This window comes from Pituophis catenifer, unplaced genomic scaffold, assembly GCF_029215685.1.
Source record: "Pituophis catenifer annectens isolate HBS135680 unplaced genomic scaffold, rPitCat1.0.hap2 SCAF_1, whole genome shotgun sequence".
Taxonomy (NCBI): Eukaryota; Metazoa; Chordata; class Lepidosauria; order Squamata; family Colubridae; genus Pituophis; species Pituophis catenifer.
The window spans coordinates 126,314,224-126,332,145 of NW_027256881.1; the positions used below are offsets into that span (position 1 = coordinate 126,314,224).

At 37.8% G+C, this 17,922-nt stretch overlaps 1 protein-coding gene across 1 annotated transcript in view; it reads left to right on the plus strand.

Moving 5' to 3' along the window:
• CSMD1 (CUB and Sushi multiple domains 1) overlaps nt 1–17,922 on the plus strand; it is a 1,157,523-nt gene that overhangs the window by 129,840 nt on the left and 1,009,761 nt on the right. The gene's annotated exons all lie outside the window — the stretch shown is intronic.

A 17,922-nucleotide genomic window follows, 5' to 3' on the forward strand; every position in this document is an offset into this window, starting at 1 on the left:
ATGTGAAATCAGATGCTATTTTTTTCTAAACATTTCCTTAGTCATTTGTTCAGAGGTTTTGAATGTTCCTAAGTACAGAAATATTTTCTCTGGGGAAAAAAACAATAAAGCATACTGAGATTGGCCTATGAGGCCTGACTTTTGTGTGTGTGTTTATAAATTAAAGCAAATGTGTACTCCCAGAAATAGGAAACAGAATTTAAAAACTATCAGACAAGAATAGAATAGATTGGAAGTGCAAATTTTATTTTTTCCATAAAGCTTTGTCTAATTTATAAGTAGTATTTCCGAGATATAATCAGAATTGATCCTATCTTCCCTGCTACTTCAGATATAGTCTTTTCTTTTGCTTTTTTTATGAGTTTAATTTTAGAATATGATATCTTTTATACTCATAATTATGAAGATTCACAGTCAGCTGTGTCCCATCGTTCTAACAGCCGTTACTGTTTTCTGGGAAGTTGGATTTTTTTAAAAATTTAAGGCTGGATAAAAGCCAAAATGAATTTAATTGAAAGTTGGAAAAGCCATATAATAACATTGCATAAAAGCGTGATCCAAAACTGTTGAACAGATGGCACCAGGAGGTAACTTAGTTACTGTATTTTTAGTTCCACTATTATAATAAACACGATGGCCAAATAAAGTTTAAAAAGGTTATGGATTGCAATCATTTTCTTAAGCAGGAGTGAAGAAATATAGATAATTAAAAGCAAAACGGAGACATTTAACACCCACTCAGCATGTAAGAGTGAGGGAAAGAACTGTGGAGGCTGAACACAGGGAAAATACATTCAGCTAGACCAGGAATGTCCAACCTTGGCAACTTTAGGACTTGCGGATTTCAAAGCAAATCTGACTGGGGAATTTTAGGAGCTGAAGTCCATCAGTCTTAAAGTTGCCAAGGTTGGATACCCCTGAGCTAGATGTTCTGATAGATCAGTGTTTTTCAAATTTGGCAACTTTTAAGATGTGTAGATTTCAACTTCCAGAATGCTGTCTGGGCAATTCTAGAAGTCCACACATTGCAAGTTTGAAAAACCGTGTCAAATATGAGCCAGCAGTGTGCAGCAGCTGCCAAAAAAGACAACACAGTTCTAGGCTGCATAAACAGAGGGATAGAATCAAGATCACGTGAAGTGTCAATACCACTTTATAATGCCTTGGTAAGGTCACTCTTGGAATACTGCATCCAGTTTTGGTCGCCACGATGTAAAAAAGATGTGGAGACTCTAGGAATAGTGCGGAGAAGAGCAACAAAGTTGATTAGGGGACTGGAGGCTAAAACAATGAAGAATGGTTGCAGGAACTCGGTATGTCTAGTTTAATGAAAAGAAGAACTAGGGGAGACATGATAGCAGTGTTCCAATATCTCAGGGGCTGCCACAAAGAAGAGGGGATCAAGCTATTCTCCAAAGCACCTGAGGGCAGGACAAGAAGCAATGGGTAGAAACTAATCAAGGACAGAAACAGCTTAGAACTAAGGAGAAATTTCCTGACAGTTTGAACAATTAATCAGTGGAACAACTTGCCTTCAGAAGTTGTGAATACTCCAATACTGGATGTTTTTAAGAAGAGATTGGATAACCATTTGTCTGAAGTAGTGTAGGGTTTCCTCCTTAAGCAGGGGGTTGGACTATAAGACCTCCAAGGTCCCTTCCAACTCTACTCTGCTATTCTATTCTATTCTAAAAATGGGCAAATTAAGATCCTTTTTAAGGATCTGTGCTTTGGTCTCCTTTTTTTTTTTTAAAGATATTACACATTATCCTGAGCAGCATATCTATTGAAGACTCTAATAGAATCATGCTTTATGCATAAAAATATACAAAGGCATCTAACGACCACTAATTTCCCCACCTTCATGGAACATAATAGATGAGAAGAAGTTTGCAATGATCTCAACAGAGGTTTTCCTCAGCTCTGTTTTGCCTGAATATGCAATATCTATGCTCTGTCATTGAGCTGTGATAATTCTGGCCCTAAAAATAGACACAAAGTTCTCTCAATCACAAGAATTGTCCTCCATTCTATTTATTTATAGCATGGGACCCTAAAAATAGACACAAAGTTCTCCCAATCGTAAAACTGTCCTCTTCTGTCTTTATTTATATTCTGGAATAGTCAGATAATGAGGAAAAGCTGAGCAGGAGAAATACGTGCACAGACATCGTTATTGATCTGATTTATCTTAGAACTGTTATCACTGAAAAAAAGGGGCTGATATTTAAGATTCCTTCCCTACCCCACCCTGTTCCTTTTTGGGGGAGGGGTGTCTCTTGTTTTTCCTCCCTCCTTTCCTTGATTTCTTTCCAAAGAATCTGCTTGTTGTCCAATTAAATGTGCTAGAGACAGATGTATGTTTAAAGAACAACCTGTTTTGTAAAGAGATGTACTGGTATGAGGAAAAGATCCAAGTGGGTGGAAGGATTTTTGACCCTCTTTCAAGCTTATTTTCTCAGAATTGGTTCTAAAACGACGTAAAGTCTATTAGTACAAGAAATTGTAATTGGAGCAAAGAAGGAAGCAGGGGGCTTTAGGAAGACAACATTGTAGCAATTGAAGGTTTTGATGAATGTTTTCCTCATTTTCATATCTTGGCTTAGTTTAAATCAACCCAAATTATGTTTGTTCAACATAATCTACAGTACATATGGGGTATGGGAACTTGTATCAAATTTTTCACAAAGTTTTACTATAGTCCAGATGTTAGTATTTATTTATTTATTTATTTATTTATTTATTTATTTATTTATTTATTTATTTATTTATTTATTGGTTCAATTTATATGCCACCCTTCTCTAGAGACTCAGGGCAGCTTACAATGCGTTAAGCAATAGCCTTCATACTTTTGTATATACCTGCTGAGTAAGGCTTTTGCCCCCACCCCCACCCCAGCGGTGTTCTTTTTTATACAAAGTCAGCTTATTGCCCCCACAATCCGGGTCCTCATTTTACCTACCTCGAAAGGATGGAAGGTTGAGTCAACCTTGAGCCTGGTGAGATTTGAACTTGCAGTAATTACAGGCAGCTGGTGCTATTTAACAGCACTTTATTCTGCTGCACCACCAAGGCTCTTATGGTAGTAGTGTGATTTTATACTATTTCATATGGTTGTGAAATAATCCGAATTCAGAAGGGGGAATATGCTTTGGGATGAAGGCTCATTTTGTGTTTACAAGCAAATGCTTAAAAGATTTGTGCAGTGGGGCAGGAAAAAGCACAATGGATGTAAGGAGGTATTTTTTAGGTCTGAAGCGTGTGCCCACACAAGCTACAAATTCCCCTTTTCAAATCCAGATTGTTGTACAGCTCTACTATTTTGTCAATCTTACCAAGAGAGGTAATTGAAGATTTGAAATCTTCATTGTGAATTCTTGTAAGTCTCCATTTCTCTGGCCACCTGTGACTGCTAGATTTCATCAACAAGTCCAACATATTAAGTATTTTGAAAAATGAAAGGAGAGTTGTATTAAGTGTTATGGAAAATGGCTGGTTCAGTCATACCAAATGAAATATTTTTATCTGAAGGTGGCTTAAAGGAGAGTATCTGCCAAATATATGTTTAAAAAGAATAAAGGTAAAGAGCTAGTACTAGTGATTTAAGTGTTGTACTAAGGCCATGGAGACATAGGTTCAAATCTATATTCATCCATGGAAACTCACTGGGTGATATGGAATAACTTCACGACGTTATTGTTGACAGAAATATAGATGAGGGAATGCTGAAGTCAACTAAATTAATTGATATACCTTTGAACTGAGCTCAGCCACTGGACATAACATGCAGACATTTTGACAACAATCCATCAATGGATTGCCACAGCTGCCTTTGGTTGTCTTTCCTGGCTTCCAGGTGAGGCACTATTATTTGCAAACAACATAAATGCCATAAAGGCAAGCAAGCTCTTCAGAATAGATTGGTCACTATGGAAACACGAAGATCAGGTAACAAATGAAGGAAAGCTACAATTTAAGATTCAACATCCTTTTCCAAGACACTATGTATGGAAAATCCCTGATGAGCTATTCTGAGCAAGCCTTGAGAAAATTTGTCCATCGCTCTATCCCAGAAAAGTCTTGCTTTGCTCTTTACCAATGCCTGAAGTTGTTTAGAATTTGGTGGTATATGTGGTAAGTGTTTTAGTAATGAAAATAAATATAGAACATAGAATAATAGACTTGGAAGGGACCTTGGAGGTCTTCTAGTCCAATCCCTTGCTCAAGCAGGAGACCCTGGCCTATACCATTTCAGACAAATGGCTGTCCATCTTCTTGAAAGCCTCCAGTGATGGAGCACCCACAACATTTGAAGGCAAGTCGTTCCACTGGTTAATTGTTCTCACCGTCAGGAAATTTCTCCTTAGTTCTAGGTTACTTATATGTTTTATAGACAAATCTAAATGCGATGTTGCTTCAGAATGACCCTGTTTGACATGCAGATGTACAGATTTATTTACCTGACTAGATGACTCGGTGGCTAAGACACTGAGCTTGTCGATCAGGAAGGTCACGGTTCAAATCCCTAGTACAGGTTTCCCGAGTGAGCAGGGGGTTGGACTAAATGACCTCCAAGGTCGCTTCCGGCTATGTTACTGTTACTAAGCAGCCCAAGTTGTGCTAGGATTCAGCAAATTTCAAGAGAGAACTTCAGTTTATTTTAGTTTTAGGTTACTAACAACACCCAGAACGTTTGGCTTTAAACATATTTAGAATTCCACAACATTTGTGGAAATATTCATCAAGTTCCTAATTAAAAGAAAGCTGAACAGAGTAAAAAGCCTGACAATTTACAAGATGAAATGTTCCCTTAAATCCTGGGTTGTTCTCTATGAATGGCAGACTCATTTCTGTCTGTGGAAGCAAGGACTCATTGGGCATTTCTTGTAGGAAGGAGGGTAGGAAAGTTAATTTTCCCACCCCCACCCCCCAATATCTCCAGCAAACCTCCCCAGTATTGTTTGTTTTGTTTTGTTTGTTTTCTTGACTTAGCCTGCCATAATCAGTTGACTCTCAGTGGGTTATAATTAGTAATTTACAATAAATCATTCGTGGTGCAGTCAATTGCTGATGTCTGCTGCTTCTTAGAATTTCTTTAAACCTTTAAGTCTTTTATCTTTATGTCACCTCACTTGGGAAATATGTAACCTGGATTATGGTACAGTAGAGTAGAAATATTTCTGCTCTCAAAAGACATAGCATCCAACTTTACATTCCAATTGAAGACATTTCTACATCTGACTGTTGTATTCAATAAATTGTGTGAAATTATTAGTCACTGAAATGCACAGTAGACTGAAAATATGCACACAGAACATGCTTCTTGCGGAGAGGAGGTGTTCATCACACAGGTTTTAACAAAGAACCACAAGTGATTTATAGTTGTCCCTGGAAGTACTTATATTTCTTTCTTTTTCCCCCCTAAGGAAAAATTTCTCCTCTGACCTTGCTTGACTTTGGAGTAATATCTTTTTCAGACATTGATGTTCAATAAATCATTAAAAAACAAACAAACCCACTTTCCTTGCTATGGGGTCCTTGATGCTCTCTGAGGTTTTCTTGCAGTCATTTCATTACCCAAGTAGCTTACATCATGAGGGCTAGAGTCTCACTCCCTTCTAGCACTTCCTTCTAGCACTGATGATGTTACTGAGTTGGGTAATGAAACATCTGCAACAGTGGTGGGTTCCTCCCGGTTCTGCCGAGGCGGTAGCGGTGACGATATGACGTCACCGAACGGGTTCTACCCCCCCCGCCCCCCTCACCCACCCCCGTGTTATTCTTAGCTTTTATTTGCCCCCACCCCCAATCTATTGCTGCCTCCTGAGTCCCTGCTGATGGCTAGAGGGAAAAAAAAACTATTTAAACTCTTGCCGTGGGGCTTCAAAGGGCCGCCCTACAGCTGATCAGTGTTAAAAGAAAACAAATGAGTAGACCGGTGCCTGCAAAAATAAATGGGTAGACCAGTGCCTGCAAAAATACATGAGTAGACCAGTGCCTGCAAAAATACATGAGTAGATCAGTGCCTGCAAAAATAAATGGGTAGATCGGTATAGCTCTGCAAGCAGTTAAAAGCCTGGTAGACCAGTACCTCTGCTAAATCCTAAATAATTGTCACATGACCATCAAGCCACGCCCACAAAATAAGCCATGCCCACAGAACCGGTAGTAAAAAATTTTAGAACCCACCCCTGATCTGCAAGGAAACAACCAAGTTCAGAGAGCACCAAAGACCCCCACAGTTCAACCCTGAGTCACAAATATTCTCTTTTATGACTTTCCTTTTCTGTATCCTTCCTGTTAGCAGGCAAAATGTTTTTATTCAAACACTCCTTGGTCAATGTGTGCTGCTTGTTTTACCGTAATTATATAATTATACTTTATGTTTAAAATGTATGATTTTTTTTAAAAAAGAAAAATAGTTATTGTTATCTGCCTTAAGCATTATTACTTGATAGAAAGACAGGATGTAAATTACATAAATGAATAATAACAAGGGGTTTTTTTTTCCTTTTGTGTTATTTGCAATGCTTTTAATGAATTGACTTTAGCTCAGTTTTCAGCTGATCCGGATGGCATTCTAATCCAGCCTACTTTTTCTATTAGATTCATATCTGAAAGTTTTCTGGGAAGAACAGCTAAGTAGTCCTTTGTCTGCATAGTTTTTTTAAAAAAATCTGTAATGTTGGATGGCCTTTGCACAAGTCTATTATTTGGGAGACACAGGCAGACTGGATCAGTAACCTAACACAGTAAAACAAAGCTCTCTTTCTCAAAACAAATAAGGATGAAATCTTAACAGAGTTACTCAGTAGTCTCTTGAACAAATAGTATAACTTGATATCAGACTCATTATCGAAAAATGAAAGCCAATTCAGAAAAAAAAACTGCATTTAAAGCTTTTAAGAGTCAATAAGAGTGTCCAAGGAGCTATGCTGCAACAACAAGATGAGTTATTAGTACAGTTGCTTAATGGCTTTTATTGCTGTTTAGGTCCATAAAATTTATATTGTATCTCTTACCCGTTTCTTTTTGTTGACAATTACCAGGAGCCAACCAGCAGCACAAATAATCTGATTTCTATATTGTTTTAACTCCTCAACAATCCATATGAGTTTAATGAGTGCTTTGCAGTGGTGCATTTGTTTCCTGGTTGGAAAGTCTGCAGTATGCAAGCATTGTTAAAAATAGGACTATCGTTGTTTTAATGGGTTGTAATTTATAAGGCTATGCAAGTGTGCTTAATGCAATCCTTTGCAATTTAAAATGGAAATAAAAGGGAGGAGAGAAAGGCAAGTAGTTGTCAAATGGAGAAAAAGAAATCATTGCAGATTGATAGCCGGATTAAATAAACGTTTGGCTTAAGTAGGTTCTGAACATAAGGTTTTCATAATAAGTAGAACAACTCTTAAATTGTTTCATATTTGATATTCTGTAGTAAAAGATCATTGCTCTAATCTTGGAATTCTGATAGTTGGGGGGAAAAAAGCACCATAAAAATACCAGCAAGACAGTTTGTTGAACTTGTTTGGTATAGTTCTGAAGAAATCTGCACTGTTATAATAATGCTAACCGGCCCTGCCCAAAGACCAAAGTGAGTTGCAGCAAAAGCAGATGCACAAAATGGTTGCCTTGAACACAGTCCCACTCTGTTTCTGCAGACTTGTGCATGCCAGGAGTGAATTAGCTGCTGTCCAAGCAGGAGCCTTTGCAATATCTGCTGCATGAAAAATGGAATTGGATTCACAGTCTAAGGTTATGGATGGCATTCCCAATCTACTGTGACACGATTACTTTAAATTTAGAAGTATGTGTTAAAAATTCCAGAAGTAGCATCTTCCAAATCAGATTAAATACCCACCCAGCCTCCAATTGAAGAGTTGAGGAAAACAAAACAATGCCAAGCGGGAAGCAATTCGACTTCATCAATTCCCTCCCAGGAGTCTCACCTATATTTAGGCTAGGGTCATCTAATCCTATATAGACACAAAGATTGCATTGTGTTGATTTCCACATTATTAAGCATATATTCACTGCAGCAGAGTTAAATACACTGGAAATATAAAAACAAACATTTATCCATATTTTAGTTAGCTACCCTGGAATCCAAACTCTAATCAAAATCATAGTTTTCAGGTTCTCCTGAGCTCTGCATCAGTCTCAGTCTTATGTAAGATCTAGACTAACATTTTGGCTGACTCCACAAATGGTCACTAAGGAAGTTGTTGTTGTTGTTGTTAGTTGCGAACTCGTGTCCGACCTATCGCGACCCCATGGACAACGTTCCTTTGGGCTTTCCTGTCCTCTACCATCCTCTGGAGTACATTTAATCTCACGCCTACTGCTTCAGTGATTCCATCCAGCCACCACATTCTCTGTCATCCCTTTCTTCTTTTGCCCTCAATCTTTCCCAGCATTAAGGAAGACACCCATTTAAATCTGATCCCAATATAGCAATAGCACTTAGACTTATATACCACTTCATAGTACTTTTCAGTGCTCTCTAAGCGGTTTACAGAATCAGCATGTTGCCTTGACAATTTGGCTCCTCATTTTATTGACCTCAGAAGGATGCAAGTCTGAGTCAGCCTTGAGCCAGTCAGGATTGAACTCCTGGCAGTCTGCAGAATGAGCCTGCAATACTGCATTCTAACCACTGCGCCACCGCAGCTCTATAATAAACATGTAGCTATGTTTATTAGTGAAAGATAGCCCAATCCATGACCTTAACTTGATTTTGTGTATTGATAAACTATCTGTTATTCATATATTGAACTACTTGTTTAGCCCATAGCTATAATGCTTTGTGTCTATGGTATGGAGTTGCATTTTTTTGTTAAGCAGAGATTACACCAATTTGAGCCAGATCATCTGTCTCCTGCTCAGGAATGCCTGACCATTAAGTTGATAGACAAGATCAGGGATTTCCAAACTTGGCAACTTTAAGAGTTGTCGACTTCAACTCCCAGAATTCCCCAGTCAGCATGGCTGGCTGAAGAATTCTGGGAGTTGAAGTCCACAACTCTTAATGTTGCCAAGTTTGGAAATCCCTGGGCAAGATCATGGTACCAAGTGGCTTGGGGAAGTTTTTCCTAGTAAGGAGGAATATTGATAAAGTAAAAGACCTTAGTCTACCTTGTAACCTTTAGCTGAACTCTGTTACTATGACTCCTGAAAATGTAAGCATGATGTTGCCCTTAATGATTGGTTTATAACAATGTGCGTTTCCAGGATTGGTTCATGGCAATGCACGCTGTTCAAATTATATAAAAGGGGACTATTCCAAGCCAGGATGTGCCCATTTGGAACTTACTTTTGGGTAAACTTTTTATTTGGAAGTCAAAATTCTCTTTTCCTTAACATTAATCTGATCTGGTTCATTGGGCCTGCACACCAGGTAAAAGGACCTAAGCTTTCTGAGACAAAACTACGATTATGATATACAATGTTTGCAGGCCCTTTACTCCTATGCCCCCCAGTTCTTAAATGCTTCTTGAAATCCCTTTTTCAATCCCTGAAAAAGGGATTGAACCTCAAATTGAAAAAAACTAAAACTGAGGCCTCCCACCCTACGCTGTGCCAGGCCAAATTCCAAACGTAAGCAGGACAGATGCTCCGCCAAAAGGAGTTCAAGAGCCGATTATTCAAGCGTACCATAAAGAGTCTCCCATTGAAATGTGCACCGCCTGTTCCCATTTAGCAAAGCAGCTAATTCAGACGCTTAACTGCTGAGCCAAACATAGCACTGAAAAGTCTCAAGTGTAGAATGAGGAGTTGAATCGCTGCTGATTAAGGAAGCAAACAAGGAAGGAACCTATTTAACTTTGCACTAGTCCCAATTCTATTTAACAAGGCAAGGCCACTCAACTGCAGAGCCAAAGATCAGCTAAAAGAGTCCTGAAGGGGGTGGGAGTGGGAGGAGGAGGAGGCTTGAACAAACTTGCAGGCGAGGAGCTTCTCATCCCAAAATGCAGCAGTGCCCATCAGTTATCAATGCAATTAAGGTAGAATTTTAATTGCTTGACCAAATGTTCAGCTCTAAAAGAAACGACGGCATAGGCTGCTTACGCCTATGCTTATGCATCTCCCAAATAGGGGCAGATTTTGCAGATGCAAATGTAAAATTTTGCTTCTGGGCAGCCAATCCTTGGTTCCTGCCTCCATTCTCCTTTAAATCAGTGTTTCTCAACCTCAGCAATTTTAAGAGGTGTGTGGAGTCCAATTTCCAGAATCCCCTGTCATGCTGGCTGAGGAATTTTGGGACTTGAAATCCACAATGTTAAAGTTGCTGAGGTTGAGAAATCTCCTGGTAGTAAAGCAACAGGAATAGTTGCTTTTTTAATTGAAGGGTCCCTCACCCTACTATAAATAAGGAGTGTGTTTGTCAGTATGGAAGCTGCGTCCTTCCAGAGTTGTGAGGTGTTACTTTCCATTGATTTTTTAAAAAACAATGAATTTGCATTATTGCCCTTGTTTTTCCTAAAAAAAAAAATTGATGTCACTTGTTCTTCCTCCATCAAAATGAAGCATGGAGCCTTGCTGTCAAGACTGTGGAGCAATTATGCTCAAAGGAATTAGCAAGCGGAATTGGCCCCTCTGCAAGGCTGCAATCTTTAAACAGAGAGTACTTGTGTAGATGACATGGTAAATGACTTTGTGTATAAATGCAGTTGTTTGAAGCTATTATTCTTTTAAATGATGAGCCTATATCTTTCTTGGGATATTTATACAAACTTTAGAGGGTCCAGAGCATTCCATATGTTCTGAACAATCCTTTCTAAAAAAAACACAAAGCTGAAACCTAAAACCTCTTATTGCTCTGCAAAGGCAGCTGAACAGAGCTTTTCATTCTTATTTATTTTTGGATTGCCTATGGCCATTTTATATAAATTCATGGCAGAGGTATAATTTGAAGCATGCACAGTTTGGTTGTTCAAATCTAATATACCATGCTGGTAAATATAATGAAAGAAGAGGGATGAAACTCAAAGATGGATGCTTGAGGGACTGGTTTTTTGGAAATTTCTATATGAGCTGATCCGTGCCTTCTGGACTAATGTGCACATTGAAAAGTATGATACATTTATTTTTGAATTTACTGTATTTTCTGACGCAATTCACATCTTAAAAAAACAACTGCAAAATGTCTTCAGAAAAGAGTGAGGAAAAAAATCTGTCAAAATGCAAGTTTTTTTTTTTTAATGCAGACCAATTTGGGAATAAGATGGAAAGGCATTTATGAGCAATGTGTGTGAAAACGACATCTCCAGAATGTGTGTTTTTGACTTGGACAATTTTGCAAAAATTTTACATCTTTTAATGAGATGCAAGTCTCTGCATTTTTGAGAGAAAACAGAGAATATCAAAAAGATTGACTGATCCCATATTGTTACATTGAAGTAGGGCTCTCTGATCTGCAAAACTCCAGACAAACACTAGATGGAGCAAAGAGAGATGGAAAACTCCTATTTGCTAACAACTTGTGATTGTTGGAAATTGTGCAGCTGAGATTTCATAGCTGTAACTGAAGCTTATATTTCCTTGAATTATTTTGGTACTATAGATTACAATACCACTGCCAATTTACATGTACTGTATGTTTGTCTTAAACTTCTCAGTTTTGCTTTGCAGAAAGAGCCAATTAAAATGAACTCCAATTCAGTGGTGAAATTCAATTTTTTTTACTACCGGTTCTGTGGACGTGGCTGGTGGGCATGGCTTGGTGGGCATGGCAGAGGAAGAATACTGCAAAATCTCCATTCCCTCCCCACTCCAGGGGAAGGACCACTCCTGGGGCCAGCCAGAGGTGGTATTTGCCGGTTCTCCGAACTAGTCAAAATTTCCGTTACCGGTTCTCCAGAACCTGCTGAATTTCACCCCTGCTCCATTTCCTATGTAAGTAGTTTTGAAAAATAAGGCCAAAATCACTTATATGCTTAAATAAAGGAATCAAGGTGCTGTAGCAATTTACCATAGCCAACAACTCAACATTTAATTTCTACCCCAGACCATGAGAATATAAAAGTTAAATTTCTTCATTTTTTTCATAATTCTACTGGCCTGATACCATATTTATGGATGAATGTGCCAATAAAATGACTATTTTTGGATACTGAGCCTTCTGTTCTGTGATTTCTGCTGCATTTTCTGGTGAGCCCATAATTAAGCATCAAGGCAGAATCCTGTTTTTCGCATGTAGACATTTAAAATAATTGCAAAATATCACAAGGAAGTATTGGTGTCAAATTCAAAAATGGTTGGAAGAAATTACAAAGCAAAAAATAGATATGAAACCTGAATTGTTTTTATTAGGAATACTGGACCTGAAAATGAATAAAAACCTTCAATACATTATATTGCACATACTTACTGCAGCAAGAATCATATTCGCAAAAAATTGGAAACAAAGACAAACTGTTTAATAAAAATGATTTTATAAAAAAAATAAAATAATTGCAAAATAGACTTTTGATTAATTAATTGATTAATAGCACAGAAAATAATAAAAATAGTGACACCAACATTTTAAATTATTGACATATTAACAGTAAGACATTTTGAGAATTTGATATTTCGAACTTCCTTACAGTTTAACTACATGAATACAATAAATTTATTTTATCCAACCTATGGTAGGTAGCCCAATTCCAAATGACCATGAACGATAAAGGTGTAACATCTGAGGGGACTACATAGTCTGTAGCTTCATCATTTGCCAGCTTAGAGGCCTGCTCCGGCATCCTGCCCTAAAGCCTAGGGGGAAGGCCAGGTTATAAAGATTGCTTGAAGACAAGAAAGGTGAGGGCCATATCATTTTCCAGGAATTGCCATTCTAAAGGATCAAACTCTTGGGTCCTTCTTGATCAGACCTGGGCATTTTATCACTCCTGGGCCACATCTCTTTGGCTGTTCCTGTTTGGCCCATGTGGATTGCTTTTATTTTGAAGGAGACCGCTATTTCCCCCCCCCCAATTTATGTATGCGCATGCATGCAAGCCTGTGTACCTTTACAGCTTTATAGGGCATTACATACAGCATTACACTCCCAGTTTCTCATATGGCCCCTTGGGAAAATTAACTGTCCACTCATTCTTGATCGATTGCATAATTAACAGGACTCAAAGTAAGGAGGGTGTGTCAGAGTGCACAGGGTAGGCAGAAGCTAAAAGGGAAATGTATGATTTAATCTCCTCTAAACATATATTTAGAGATGAAAAAGATGAGAATATAGCTGTATTCTTTCTAAAAAGAAAAGAATATCTTGACAGAATATATTATAACTGGGAATGCATAGCAGAATGTAAAGAGGTTGGAACAGTGGGAACAATTATCTCTATGGTTATTGTCTCAAATGCTTATTAGATAGATTTATATCCCACTTTTGTTCCAGGAGCTTGAGGTTGCATAGATAACACTACTAGGTAGAATTTTTCCCAGGACCACCCTGTAATTTTGATGAGAGAAGAGCAGAGAATGGGTTTAGACTCAAGTCTCCAAAGTCTTAGTCCAACACTTTAACTCCCTGTGCTTTGAGAGATGGATTAGTGTTTACATATGTATTATTTCAAATCGGTCAAAGATGACAATTTCTTTTAGGTCAAGAAATAAGACAAATTTTTCCAGCTCTGTCAACTTGCTAGGCTTTTTAGTTCCCTAGATAAGGTGAAGTCGATACATGTTTAAATAAGATCTACATTCATCACCTTTCCATATAATCGCAAATAAAGTTATTTTTATTCCATTCTATTACTATGTCAAAACCTGGATAACCTGTGGTTAGCCTTCATTATGCCATGCTGAAATGTGTCAACTTCGAACTGGCTTATGTTTGACACTCCAGTTGAGGCATTCAAATCCAAGAGGATATTTAATCACATATAACTGAAATGGGTTGTACATCCCGCATGGAAGCCTGCCTTGCATTTTCCTTTACTGAGCATCAGGGTTCCAAAAAAGAATTCCACTCATGATTAACCGAATCCAAGTCAAGCTCTGCATGATTTGGTGTTTCAGTAGATCACTGGGCTTGTTAGTTGTTTCTCTAAATCATTGTTCATCTTTAACATTTAGAGTTATTTATTTATTTATTTTATTTATTGGTTCGATTTATATGCCGGCCTTCTCCGGAGACTCAGGGCTGCTTACAATGCGTTAAGCAATAGCCTTCATACTTTTGTATATACCTGCTTAGTAGGGTTTTCGCCCCCCCCCCAAGTGGTGTTCTTTTTTATATGAAGTCAGCTTATTGGCCCCACAATCCGGGTCCTCATTTTACCTACCTCGAAAGGATGGAAGGCTGAGTCAACCTTGAGCCTGGTGAGATTTGAACTTGCAGTAATTGCAGGCAGCTGGTGCTACTTAACAGCAGTTTAGTCTGCTGCGCCACCAAGGCTCTCCTTGTTGCAGTAGTCAACGTTGCAGTAGAAAGCAAAGCTTTTGATCTCCTTGTGGCTACAGTGGAAATGATGGGAAAAGATAAGCATAGGAGGTCTGATCATAGCTTATATAATTACATTTCAGTTACTCTTCAGTATACAGATGCTTTAATGTTTTGAAGATGAATGTTTTGATTGTGCCAGTGGGCTTTCAAAGTGCCTCCTTCAAATAGTTTGCCTATGTTAGCAATGTATGGTATAAAGAGCTAGTTTAGTACTCTGGCTAAGACACCAGGACGGATACTGGGATATCATTTCCCACCTTTCTTCATCCCACTTTAGGCACAAAGCTAGCTAGGTGACTTTGAAACATTATCTCAGTCCAAGGATAATGGCAATAGGAAACCACATTAAAAAAAAAATTGCCAGGAAAACTGCAGAAACTATTCCAGGCAGTTGCCAGGAGTCAAGATTGATTGGAAGACACAAAATAGTGGCATAAGCTTTTGTGCGCTAAGATTCACTTTGTCAGGAATTACACCCCATGTCCTTATTTCTCTTATTGCAACGGAATTAGTGAACTTCTTAAACTTTGGAAAGTTGACTACCCCAAGCAGATAGTACAAGATGAAATTAGCAAGAGAAGAAATATGGGTAAATGTTTTGAGAGCGTGTTTCTTCTTTTGGAATGGTTTTAGAATCCATTCATACACTGATAAGAGGTTTATAACTGAGTACTGAACCACTCAGCAAAATTGTGGTTACAGCTGCTATAGTACAGATGAAAATAACTTCCCTTTATCTCTTAGAGGCTGGATTCATTCCATTATTTTTAAAACTCTTGTCGGAACAGATGCATTTCTCTATGGTATTGGTAAGCAGTAACATTCAGAACACGCTTAATATACATTACCACACCGGTTTACAGTAGCAAAATCGCCCCATATAAAGATCCAGTTGGTTCTTCTGTTTTTTCCTTCACTTTCTGGGCATGATTTTTCCCTTGTTAATTTCTATATATTATATATTATTGCAAAATGGGCTCTTAGTTGAGGTCTCTAGACATTAATGAATAATGAATTCAATAGGGTTCAGAATAACAAAATAACAGTTGGAAGTTAGAAGGGACCTTGGAGGTCTTCTAGTCCAACCTCCTGTTCAGGCAGGTGACTTTATATCATTTCAGACAAGTGGTTGTCCAATCTCTTCTTAAAAGCCTCCAGTGATGAAGCACCCACAACTTCTGAAGGCAAGTTATTCTATTGATTAATTAACTATTAGGAAATTTCTCCTTAGTTCTAGGCTGCTTCTCTCTTTGATTAGTTTCCATGCATTGCTTCTTGTTCTGTCTTCAGGTGCTTTGGATAATAGGTTGACCCCCTCTTCTTTGTGGCAGCCCCTTAGATATTGGAACACTGCTATCATGTTCCCTCTAGTTCTTTTTTTCATTAAACTAGACATAACCAATTCCTGCAACCATTCTTCATATATTTTAGTCTCCTGCCCCTTAATCATCTTTGTTGCTCTTCTCTACATTCTTTCTAGAGTCTCAACATCTTTTTATATTGTGGCAACCAAAACTGGATGCAATATTCCAAGTGTAGAATATTCCTTGAACTGCTAGTTGGTAAACACTTTTATTAGTAATATATTCTACCTCTAATATTCAGCTTCCTCTGGAAGCAATTGGTAACAAAGATCTTTCTCTCTATATTAAGTTTTTACTAGTATAATGAAAGAAGAGAAAGTGTCTTAAATAACCCACATAGTCTAATAATAGAAAGAGTTCCTGTTCTCCATTAGATTCTCAAAAGAAATTATATATTGCCTCCTTCTTTTTCCTTTGAAAAGTGGTTATCTACAATCCAGGAAAACTCAATTTAAGAACTTGCCAGAATTTTTAAAAATAGGACAAAGTTGTCTCTTATTTATACATTTTTCCATTAATTCAAGTGCCATGAAGCAATCTTGCAGATCCTCCTCTTGTAAAATTACTTGTTCTCCAAGTTGTCATATGACAAACAAAATAAAGTATAAAATAAATGGATTTCTTAATCTGGATACGAGTGTCTTGAATTTAATAAACAAATTGTTACATTTAATCAGGAAGAGGGACCTTTCTGAGCAATTTGACTGCAAGGATATGTTTTCATTACTGCTTAGCCTAAAAGAGGGTGTGTGGGGGGAGACTCTTAAATTTGAGAAGGGAGGAAGAGCCTTTTATTCAGAACTCGTCCTAAAACAGCACAGCAAAAAAAAAAAAAAAAAAAAAACCTATACAATTTCTGCATGCTTAGGGATTGTTGGTTTGACAGAGTGAATGGACTGATATTTCTTGATAACATGTGATTATTTAGATTTGATGAATGAACCATGTAGTTATGGAAATGAAGTGTATAAAGAGGAAAAAGCGGTCTTGACTTATTCCTATGATTTGAAATGAGATACAGAGCTGTGGCCGGAGATAAGAATCCATTTCTGTTTCCTAAAAGCCCCCTCCCTCCTCCCTTTTTTTTTTTTTTTTTTACTGAAACAATAATCTTACATTTTGTACCTGTTCGAATATGCTTCCATGTTAAAAGTTACTATTAGAACAGTTACTTTTAGAAATTATGAGGCTTCATTTTTGAAGTATCCAGTTGAAGAGTTATAACAGGTAAAGAAGAAGAGAAGATGCTGGATCTTCTACTTTTCTGCCGATCCCTACATAGATACATAGAAAGATAGATGATAGATAGATAGATAGATAGATAGATAGATAGATAGATAGATAGATAGATCAATCGCTGGGAACTTTCTGTACAGGTTATTTGCTAACGCTCTACTAGCCAAGCCAAAGTGGACAATCTTGTCTTCTGACCTTCAATTTAATGTATGGAAGTTTGAGAGAGTACAGGGCTGAACTTTGTATGGACCTAATCTCCATTTAGTTTAGCCTCTATATACTCATCTTGACTGAACAGGGGTGGTTAATAGCTAGGATCAAAAACAATTGGAGAATAATTAGGACACTCTATTGCATTAAAATTAGCAGCTAAAATTAGAAATGGTTGAATTAGGCTGGTTAGAAAACAGATGGTTGACAATGGGAGATGACAGGCCTAGGCTAAGGTGACCAGACATCCCGCTTTTGGCGGGACAGTCCCGCTTTTGAGCAATTTGTCCCGCGTCCCGCGGCGTTTCAAAAAAGTCCCGATTTTTCTTGAGCCCCAGCTGATGGCTAGAAGAAAAAAAAACTGTTTAAACTCTTGCCCGGGGCTTCAAAGGGCCGCCCTACAGGCAATCAGTGTAAAGCAGTTCTTTTTTCCCCTAGCTAAGCTTCAGAAACGAAAACGAAACCAGGGTCTTTGGTGCAGCGTGACAAAATGAGGCAGAGAGAGATTTATTTTTATTTTTATTTTTCCTCCCCAAAAAAGGTAGGTGAAAAACTGCAAACAATGGAAATTTAGGAGGAGAGTTCAAGATTTTAAAACACAAAGGAAAAAAAGCTGTATTTAACTAGGGAATTGTAATAATTGAGATACTATTAATTGTATATTGTGTTGA